Here is a 9,401-nt window from a genome sequence, read left to right as displayed (position 1 = left end):
TTCTGTGTCTTGCTTTTAAATCTTAAAATTAGTTTCCTTGGAATTTCATGTTCACTTGACCTTTTGTCATACGCTGTGGAGAAGTGGAGAGAAGGAGAACCTGCCAATAACCAAAACCAAATTTGTGCTCTGTTCAGTTGCTTCCCTGAAAATACTGAGTCATTTACCAGAAAATCTGCTGTGAGACTTGGGAAGTCTTTAAATAATGAAGAAACATTTTGTTTCTTCTTTCAGTTATTTTCCTCCTAGAAAGGAAATGAAGTTACTGCATTATTTCTGGTAATAAAATTATGAAGGGAGCATGGATTTTTGTGTGTGTGTGCAAAGCTTCAGAATTTGTATGGGCTTAAACTGTCATTGAAACCAAATAAGTTTGAAACCAAATTTCTTGTCTGATGTGTATGTGGACCTTGACTGAGGTATGATGAGACCTCACCAACACCTCTAACCATATCTGAGAACTACATTAGGAGCTTGAAAGGGGGCTAGAAAAGACTTGTCAAAGGCAACTCCTCCTCAAGAGACAGGGAACTCATCAGATGAGCTCCTCAATATAAAACAACTGCGTTTAAGGGCACTTCCACGAGTGACTGCAGCCTCATTGACATCATGGGTTAAGTTTTTCATCCCTGTGCCAGGCTGGCACTTGTGGCTATGATAAGGTTTGTAGAAGTAGATGGATCTAATTAAGTGAAGTTTTGCCCTCTCCAGTAGCACTGCTTTTGAAGTGGGAGCTTAGGATCAAAATGTGATGATTGGATCTGTCACTGGCTGTGCAAGTAGCAAGTTCTTACAGCACCATGGTGCACAAGTGAGGGGTCTTGGAGTCTTGCTACTGAAGACCTTCAGCTGGGCTTAGGGGAACGTGGCTCTCCAGACAATTCTGTTTATTGCTGAATACCAGTGTTGTTAGGGTGCAAGAAGTAAGTGCAATCTTTCCAGGTCATCTTTGTTACTCACCGTGGCTTTTCTTTGGTGCTTCTGACAAGTGCTAGGGGTCTTGCACTCCTAGATGATCTTTAAGGACACTTCCAACCAAAATCATTCTATGATTGTTTTTTGCCTTTGGTTTCAGATAAACTGGACTGACTGATCTTTATGCCAGGGTCTTCAGGTATCAGATGCCTACATTGCTGTGGGGATTTGTGAGCTATGCAGACTGTCAAAAGTTGAAGAGCAAATCTCATTAACTGACTGAGAGGGAGGTGTTAAAGATACAGAATGAATACATGGATATTTGGCTGAAGGTTGAAAAGTCTTTGATTCAAGTCTTATGCATCTTCAAACAGCATGGGACTTTGGAGATGTTTTTTTCAGGGCTGCCATGTCTGCTTTGTCATATAATTGGTTCCTCAGTTGTGAGCTACATTTATACTGTTAAACCTTCCTCTGCTTCATTCCTGAGAGATAAATTACTCCCAGCCTAAGTTGGGTTAACTGAAAAGTTGAGACTCTCTTGGGGGGAAGGACAAAACCAAAAAGAAATGGAGCCAGTGAGCAAGGTTGGGATGGCTTTTCACTGTTGGTATTGATAAAGGTGCTCTGGCTGAGGGCTTGGGGAGATGTGCTCCTGACTCTCGTCTGCTCTGGTTTCTGCCTCCCTCACACTAATGAAGTCCTGAGATAACGGGTTGGTATAATGCCCACTGACCTCTGTTTTTTGCCCCAAGCAGAGTAGCTGAAGACTTAACAGTACAACCTGAAATACTGGAAGGTGTAACTGAAATAGTGTTTGTCTGTAACTGTTCTGAGCAGCATTACAAGCACTTGTTTGAGGGATATTCCTCCTATGCTTTTAGTTAATTACCAGTTAAGATGCATAGCCAGACTACTGGATGTCTTGAAATTATGAAGCAGCAACATTATAATTTTGTCATGTGAGGAAGATCTAATATTAAATCACAAACCAGTTTCTTCTTCCCCTTTGTGAAAGAGGAAAATATGCAAGTGTGTTGCTGAGCAGATTTCTCTGTTCATTTGCACACGCTTAAGAAGAGTGCATTTAATTAGGATTAGCAAGTCTCTAAATTGCAGATGGTTCTCAGGGGAAAAAATAGTTACGAGTGCATTCATGACATTAAAATCAGTACATTTAATTCAATTTCATCTTAATATTAATCATAACATCTAAAGTAAGTAGTTCCTACAGAAGATATTCATATGATTTAGAATTACTGGGGAAAATTAGATGTAGCATTTCCAAACATGCTACAGCATGTTTGCTGTGGGTAATAATGCAGATTGAGCAACTACTGCTAATGACAAGAGACTTGGAAAGGGTCACTCTGAGTCTGGAGTCACTGCTCAGTGTTGGGCCATATGTGAAATATTGTAAACCTCAGGAGCTGTTGGTGACTCCAGAGTCAGTGGGCTGCTGGGTAGAGCTTGGTAGCACAGAAGAAATTCTGTCTGGTTTAACACTTTCCAGGCTGCCATGTAGGTCTTTTCTTACCACAGATCTGTAACTTTGCTATCTCTTTCCTTAAAGAATCAAACATAAAGGTGTGGGACCTGCCCAGGCCATGTGTTCTTGATTTATTACTGGCTTTAGTTGAACTGAGCCTGATCAGCTTAGAGGCAGATAACAGCAGTTTCATGTCCCTTGCATGTTTATTTGTATGGAAGAGAAGGAACATCCTTAGCTCTGGCCCAAGCTGGATCTTTCTGCAGGACACAGAAGCCTGGAACAGGGACCTCTGGCTGATGGTAATTCCATTCCCTATGGGAGTTTTTTCCCTTTATCTCCCTCGGGTTTATCCCTCACTCCAGGCTGACCTTGGGCTTCGCAGCCTCCAGTTCATCACTTCTGTTGTTTTAACAATTCACAAACATCTTTCAGCTTCTGTAAGACAGGGAAAGGTGGTTGGGTGGAGGCCTCCTAAAACCATTCCAGTGCTTCACTTGCTTGCTCTTATTAATGTTAGAAGATCTTGGGTGGACAAAGGAGTGGCACTCAACAGCTGTGTGATCAAGAGATGATGCAGAAAAGGCAGTAATAGCATCATGTTTCTCCTCCTAGGGAGAGCCTGGAGTATGTTTGGACATTAGATGGCAGTGTCTGCAAAGAAGAGCAAAGAAGCTCAAGGAAGAGATGAGCATCGGGAGAAGTTCGCTGTGCTGAAGGTACTAATTATCTTAAGGCCAAGTTTACCTTAGATTTCTAAATTAATTGGCAGTTGCATTGCAGTAGATCAAAATAAAACAAACACAAAGCTGTCCCAAAATAGACCATACACACAGAAAGATATTCATCTATTTAAATAATCTGTGTAGCAGGAATCAGTACAAGGAGGAAACTTCACCGACAAGTGAGATGAACCAAAGGAACTCTGTAGATACACAAATGTTATCTCTGATTTTCTCTTGTCACCCTCTCAGTGTTTACCGAAATGTGTTGCTCCAGAGCAGACTAAGTGTGCAGTTTAGCTGCTGGCTACCATTATTTTTGACTGCTCAAGATTTTATGATTAAATGATCCATTTTATAATGTGGTACAGCACAGTGAGACAGACGTTTCTCTGAGTGATTCTTAGGTACAGAACTATTTGCATGAGCAAATCTGGTGTAACAAATAATTATGGAACACTTTGGCATTTAAAAGTCATTTTACTCTGATAAACTGTTTTCATTAATCCTCTGTGATAGTCATGACCTAATTACTGTGGGCTTCTTTTTTCTCTTGTTGAATAATTACTTGCAAAGAACCTTTCTGTCATTTCATCCTTCCATCCTCGGTGTGGTTTATTGAATCAAGATGGAAGTGGTGAACAGGGTGAGCCAGTGTTACCTTTATCAGCTGGGAAACAGCTGGATTCTTGGTTTTGGATAATTCTGGAAAATCATGAAATAGTTTTCACTTAAAGAAAAAAATGCCCCCTTTTATAAAATAATTTTTTTTAAAAAATCACATATTCATCATGAAGTATGTTATTTCAGTTTTGGGTACTTCTGAATTTTAATGTATTTATATATGTTCTCAAAAATCTTATTGGATTGCTAAATATGGTAATTATGAGCAAACCAACTGAAGTTTTAATGTCAAAGTTAAGCATAAATAGCTACGGAAAAAGAGGAGGTCAGAACAACTGAGTGAAATTAAACTTAATTCAGAAATTCATTTTCATCAAACTTGTGTTTTTTCCTTCTGTGTTTTTCCACATACCTCTCACCAAAACCTTCAGGAACTTCCCAGCTTTTCAGCAGCAGCCCAGGTATTTCATACATTTTCTTACAGGTTTCTGTTCTCAGTTGCATGCGGAGAAATGGCTCTGCACTTGTCTTTATTATCCAGCTAACATAGTTTACATGCTCAAGTTTTGGGGTAAATTTTAGTGCAAATAACACCTTAACTGTAACACCTTCTCACCACACTTCTCAATATTAGCATTGTGCAATCACTCTGCATGTTCCATAGGGGAGGATCAGGATGAGATTTGGCACTTAGTAATTTCTGTTGCTTTTTGATTTACCTTCAGCGCTGTGTTTGGGTTTGTATTGCTTCTCTCCCTCCCTCTGCTTGAGGTTAAATGTTAATTGAACTCAACATTTCTATTCAAATTTGGTCTTGTAAAACTCTCCTTTAGCAGAACCTAAATCTGGGCCTTTGACATTCTGACAGAATCTGTTTTCAGATTGAAAAATTTCTTTCCCTCTAAGACTTTTGCTTGTTTTCCTGTTTGACTCCAAAAGCCTGGGATGATCATCTTTAAAGCATTAACACAATTGCTTACAGATGGACTTTTTATATATAAAAAAAGTTATTTCCTCCTTCTCTAAGCTAGCAGCACTGCTGGGCACATTCCCCCTCTCCATGTGACCAGGTGGCTGGGGGAGCAGCAGGTCCAAGCCCAGTGCCCTGGGGGGTGAGTGCTGGGGTGTCCCTGTTTGCTGCCTCCCTGGAAGGTCCCCAGCATCATCCTCAGGAACTTGACTCCTTCCCGTGAACAAAGGAAGTTCTTCCCAGTAGTAGGGAGCAACTTGACACACCTCAACTTCCATACTCCTTTTTGGATTCTTTTTCTTGTGGTATTTGTTGCTTCTCTTTCCAGGAGGACAGCCTGAGCACTGGAGCCTGGGTAAAAGCTTTTCTCCAGAATGGCCCCTGAGCTTCCCTGAGGAGTCAGTGTGCTGAGAACAGATGCTGAGGGTATGGATTGCTGCCTTTTCTTCCTCTAAAATATTGTTTTGCTGACCATAGATCTTCCTTTGAAACTGCCCTGAGTGCCACAAGCCTCTCACGGTGCTGGGCTGGGTGCTGGGTGCTCAGCAGCCCTGCCCAGGCTGATTCAGACACATGGAAAGCTCAGTCCATGTCTGGGCAGAAGCAAGGATCCTGCTCAGAGGTGTCCCAGGCCCAGGAGGTGATGCACATGGAGGGGATTGGGGTGATGAATGGGGATGATTATGAAGGGTACCCAGCTTGTGCAGCACTTCTGTGCTTTTAAATTTTGGAGTGAAGCTTGGACCTTTCCCATTTCATGGTGTCTCAGGACAGTGAGTTAGCTAATCCCACTTCTGGTGTGGCAAATCCCAGCCTCTGTTCCCAGGCTCTCTCCTGTCTCCCATAGACTCAGTGACATCCCACCTGAAGTCCTTGGTACTGTGACCTTGGTAGCACTCTGGAGCTAATCGATCTCTCCTTCGTACCCAGACTAGACTGTCAGACCAGCTATTTAAATTGTAAAATGATCAGCAAAGGTAGACAGAATTAAATTTATTCCTGAATCATTGAATAATGTAATATTCGTGTTGTACATAAAAGAATCACAAACCACCCAGCCTGATTTTCCTATGAAAACATTTAACTTTTATTAAATCAAGGCAGTTTTAAGGAGCAGCAAAAAAAATGAAAGAAAAACCAACAACTGAACCATCTTTCAAAGTTGCCCTGTAGCCAAAACATCCATCTGAGAAGCTGAAGGGTTGGTTTTATTTGTTTGTTTGTTTTTCTGTTGGAGTGTATCACTGATAATTAAAAAAAAAAAAGAAAAAAAAAAAAAAAAAAAAAAAAGAAAAGAGAAAAGAAAGAGATAGAAGTTCAAACCCTTGGAATAAATTAGAGCAGTCTCTTAAGCCTGCTGAGAGCTGCCTACAGCTGATTTGGCAGCCTCCATCCACCCGGGAATGCTGCAGCAGCACCGGCGCTTGATCCTGCCCAGCCCTGATCCTGCCCAGCCAGCTGGACCTGGGGGCTCTGGGACACCAGAGGGGACACAACTATGTGCAGACCAGGATCCCAGCCCTGTTGGCTGCTGGTCCTGTGCAAGGGCAGGGGGTGGGAAGACTCTCAAGTGGTGCGTGTATGGCTGCTTCGCCGAGTCACTAAAATATTCAGGGTCAAGGCCTGTGCGCCATGCAGGTGAGCCTCCCTTTAGGCCAGGATTTGGCCCTGTACCTATAAAACATGCCTAACCCATTAACTGTTCTTCCCAGGAAAGTGGCAGAGGACCCTGCATGCTGGAGTTAAGTCAGAAAGGCGAGACAAAGCCCTGGGGAGAGGTCTGCAGGGAACAAACCTGTATTGGCAGACAGCAAGATAAATTGGATGATCTAATAGTTCTTTTCCATCTCTAAGTTTTATGATTCATTTGTTATTTTAGCCATCTATATATGTTTTTTATTTTACCCTAGAGGGCTTTCTTGAAATGTGTGCAATATATTCCTCTTTTTTTTTTTTAAAAAAAAAAAAGAAATAACTTAAAAAAACCCCAGTGTTGCAGGATCCAAGGCACCGTCTCATAAGTGTACTCGCTAATGAAGCTGGAGGGTGGCTGGGTGCAGATCAGCCGCGGGTGTGGATGGGTGTGGGATGGTCACACCAAGGTGAGGTGAGAAGGCTGTGGAGCCTTTCGTTGACTTTCACACTGAGTGTTGGAGATGGGAGGCTGAGGAAGGGATGGGTGGTGCTGCCCTGGTGGACCCCCTCTGCCAGGCTGTGCAAAGCCCCTGGTGGGCTTGGAGGAAACCCAAGGAGAAGTGGTGGGGGGACACATCCAGTACTTCTATTCCCTGAGCAGGGTTGGCTGCCCCTGACCGCTGTGGTTCATGGATGGGACAAAGCCTGGCAGTGGGATGGTGGGTGCTCTGCCCTCGGGACCAGGGAGAGCTGAGTGCAGATGGGCTCTGCCCCTCACCGTGCCTTTTGTCAAGGCCAGGAGGAGCAGTGGCAATTAAATCCGGCTAACAGGTGATGAGTACCTCGGGAATCGCTGCCAGGGAGAGAGAGCTTTGCCTCATGGGCAGTAAATAACCCCCCACACCTCACCCTGCTCGGGGGGACGTTCCGGGGGGTGGGGGAGTGCTTAGGGAAACGAAGTGTTAACCAGAGCCATCCGTCTGCGGGGAGCACTCCAGAGGAGGGGGTTTGGTATCTCAATCATGCCTGGTTTATGGCTAGCGAGCCTTGAATTTGTGTGACAGCAGCCCAATGCCTGGCTGTAGATTACACCATAAATAACCCAGGCATGGAGTGGTCAGAGAAGCCAGATGAGGGAAGGAAAAAGATATGTAGAAACAAATGCAGGGCGGTGTAGCTGGATTTTTTTAATATTATTTTTATTTTAAGTGATTACTGTTTAAAAGAAGAGAGGCTGCTAGAAATCATTCGCCAGTTTTACTGAAATGGGCACATTCCTGTGGTTTTTTTACTCCCACAGCCTCTCCAGGTCAGTCTTTTTCTTTCTCTGCAGAGAAAGAAAGGGGAGAAAAAAAAGAATGAAAAGAAAAACCCACACAAAAATCAATCCATCAAATGTCATTACAGATTTATTAAGCCTGATGTAGAAAGACTTTTAACAGTAACATCTTCAGAAAGCATAAAAAGAGCACTTCTGTTCAGTCTTGTGCTTTGAAAATCTAAATATATTTTTATCATATAAATAATTCTTTTCATGTTTTAAGTGCATCTGTTTTTTTTTTTTTTTTCCCTTTTCAAATTTCCATTTTACAATTGGCCAAAACTGAAGTCTGCATTGACTGAAATGAAGCCATTTGCAAAGCTAATGATGTTGTGAAGCATGTCTATGGTGAACCATATCAGCTAGATTTCAGAAAGGTAGTTCAATGAGTGCAGCATTAAAATGAGGGACAGCCTCCAGCAAAATCATAATTGAACACACCCAAGTCCTTAATGTCTGCAGTTGGGTTTCCTGATGCAAATTACGATAACATTTCAGATGTGAGCAGTTGCTTTCCAATAGCTGCAGTGGAAGAGAGACATTTTATGCCACAAAGAAAAGAATTACCATGTTTAAAAATGTAAATAATATATGTATAGAAACCTTTTTTATGGAAATGAGGCATTCAGGATTATGTGAACAGTTTGGGCTATTTTTTTTCCTTTTAAACACAACAGATAAAGATGTATGATCTATTATTCAGGGCTTTAATTATGGTTCCAAAACTGCAGTGATTTTATTTAAAAAAAAAAAAAAATCCCATGGAATAAAAAGTAATGTTTTCTGTTGTAAAGTTGAGGGATTTTTTTTTTTTAACAATGAATGTACCATAGAAAAATACAGAAAAAAACCCCCAAAACCATTAATGGATTTCAATGCTGCAAAATCATAGACAGAAATACATCTTAAATGCATTGGAATACAGTCATCTTCCTATAAATCAGAAAAGGCCTTAGATAAATAGGTTTGACCTGATTTAAATTTAATGAGATACATAGTCCTGATTGTTAATAATTGGTTTGGGGGAACCCAAAACAATAAAAGCAGTAATCTCCTCCAGTATAAATTATACGAATTTATTTAGCAATCAACCAAAGGAAAAAAAAATGCCACCAACATTATCAATTTGTTTAGTTTAAGTTAGTTATAATAAGTAAATAATTTGAAGCAGAATTGCCGGCGAGGCTTTTGTAACTCGTGGGAAGCTGCAGATCTGTGACGAAGCCACTAGGTGGTACGGTCCTCCCAGCAGAAAGGGGTTTTTCCTTTGTAAGGACCATTCATAATCATCAAAACCAAGTGAAACATGGTTTTGATTAAAACAGCCTGTTGGCTCAATAATCTTAGTAATTTTAAAAACATCCTTAATGTGGAAGAAGAACACTGCAATGTCAGAAATGGCCTTGGGGCCCATTATAAACAGCAACAAAATAAATAAGGAGGAGAAATGAGAGGTCATGAAAACAAAATTAAGCTAATGTTTCAAATTTTGACAATTATGAATTGTTCCTCCAAGAAGACATTTAGAAAAAATAATTCAGGCACTATTAGATAAAATACAAAGAGAATAATTGTACATGTATGAGTTTTCCCATGGGACTAAGCATGCTTTAAAAGCAAAACTTGACTTAGATTTTTCCCTCTCCCGTCCCCCCCCCTCCCCTCACCCCCCTTTATATCCAGCAATTGGGCAGGTCTCATGCAAACACAGACTTGCTTCTCAGA

Source organism: Calypte anna, chromosome 20 (genome assembly GCF_003957555.1).
Source record: "Calypte anna isolate BGI_N300 chromosome 20, bCalAnn1_v1.p, whole genome shotgun sequence".
Classification (NCBI taxonomy): domain Eukaryota; kingdom Metazoa; phylum Chordata; class Aves; order Apodiformes; family Trochilidae; genus Calypte; species Calypte anna.
This window is presented reverse-complemented; position numbering follows the sequence as displayed.